The sequence below is a fragment of the Macadamia integrifolia genome, unplaced genomic scaffold (assembly GCF_013358625.1).
Source record: "Macadamia integrifolia cultivar HAES 741 unplaced genomic scaffold, SCU_Mint_v3 scaffold2041, whole genome shotgun sequence".
Classification (NCBI taxonomy): Eukaryota; Viridiplantae; Streptophyta; class Magnoliopsida; order Proteales; family Proteaceae; genus Macadamia; species Macadamia integrifolia.
Window position 1 is genome coordinate 29298 of NW_024868474.1, and position 2044 is coordinate 31341.

Genomic DNA, 2044 nt, shown 5'->3' on the forward strand with positions numbered 1-2044 from the left:
TCGGCCTAAGGAGACTCAAAGAAGTCAAAAGGCCTTGCTCGCTAAGCTCACCTGGAATATAAAGCATGATGAATCTGATTTTAGCTAACTCATCAGAGCAAGATTTTTGTCTAAGTAGGGACATCTTAAGAAAGGCTTCAAAAGCTCTTCCATCTGGCCTAGAGTTAAGAAGTTGTGGCAATTTGTTGCAAATAATGAGAGGTGGATAGTGGGCAATGGAATCAACATTAGTTTTTGGTGTCATTCATGGATGGGTCCCAAATCTGGCCTAAGGGAAGACTCTTCAGCTGTTTTTTCCCTCATGTGGCTGATTTTATCGACAATGGTGCCTGGAATCTTCCTCCAGTTGACTCGACTCTTCTTAATTTGGCCTTTGAATCCATTTGCGAGTTGCCTCTCCCTTCTGCTTCAATGAAGGATAAGTGCATCTAGAAGCTTGATCCTATGGGTGTCTTCTCAGTAAAATCAGATTGGAATAGCATCAGATCGGCTTCTCCTTCAATCCCTTAGGCCTCTGTTGTTTGGAATAAATTTCTTCCTCCAAGATTATCTACCTTGGCTTGGCGCTAGGTTCATGGTAAACTGCCAACTGATGACATTATCCAGGCTAAAGGCATCCCTCTCCCCTCCAGGTGCGATTTGTGTGGTGAGCATGGTGAATCCTTCAATCACTTATTTCTGGAGTGTAAATTCTCTTAGGATGTTTGGGCCAAATCTGATTCCTTGTTCCACCAGGCATGGGCTTGCAAACCCTCTGTTGGTAAGGTCATCAAATGGTGGAAGAGAAAGGAAAAGGGCTGGGCTCTAAAAGACCTTTGCATGATCGGGCTGTGTGTTATTGTTAATGCTATCTAGAGTGAAAGAAATCTCAGAAGATTTGAACCATTTGCACGATCCTCTTCCATGCTTCTCAATGTTATATCTAAGGAGGTAGTTTTCATTTGCAATGGAATGAGAATTTCCCCAAAGTCCGCAAACGACCTTGTTCTCAGTAGAAGATTCTAGCTAGCAGCAATGTTGGCAGCTCTCATCTTGAGGTCCTGGAAGTGCGATGGAGCAAGCATCATGCTAATTGGGTAAAGTTGAATGTTGACGGATGTTTCCTGGGGAACTTGGTAGAGATGGGGGCGGTGGTACTTTTCACGACCATGTTGGGAAAAAACTCCTATGTTTCAGCGTCTTCGTGGGAGTGATGAATAACTTTGTCATGGAATTTTGGAGTATTATCATGGGTCTGAAATATGCCTGTGATTTGAATGTGCAGCGGCATTGGATTGAATCCAACTCTGGCTTTGTGGTTGCTTTGTTTCATTATAGGCCTATTTCCTAGTTTGTGCTCTAGGAATGGTCAAATCTAATAAGCTATGTAGACTCTATTGAATGGAAGATTTCCCACTGCTATAGAGAAGCTAATCCCATCATGGATTACCTTGCTAAAGATGCAACTAAGTCGGGTTTCTCAGGGGTGAGATCAGATCTGCCTACCTCCATCACCAATGAGCTCCTCCTTGACGAAGTTGGCCGGTCCTGATTTAGATTCCATAGATAGCAGTTGTGAGCCTCTACTGATGGCAATGCCGAAGGTGGAGGCTCCTTCTGGCTTTTTTCTGTTTTATCTTGTACTCATTCTTTTTTCTCCCTTTTTAATAAAATCTGATCTTCTAGCGAAAAATGTAAACTTATGTTTTTTTTATTGAAATGTATGTAAAATAAACATTAATTGACTTAAACTTACTATATATATTTTAATTGGTTTAATGGTTTACCAATGGTTTAAGCTTGAAAACCAAAATCACATCAAATCATTAAACGGTGTAAATTTTAAACCCAAATCCAAACTATTTATTAAATAATTTCATGATTTCAACGTATGGCTTTTGGTTTTGGTAAAAGGTTTCGGTTGCAAATTCATATCCTTAAGTGGGTGATTATTAGGGGCATTGTGGACATTTCACTACTTTAAGATTTGAATAAAAGAGGGAGGATTATAGGCAATGGTCCTCTTCTCCATTTTCTATATTTGTGCTGAGAGAGAGAGAGAGCG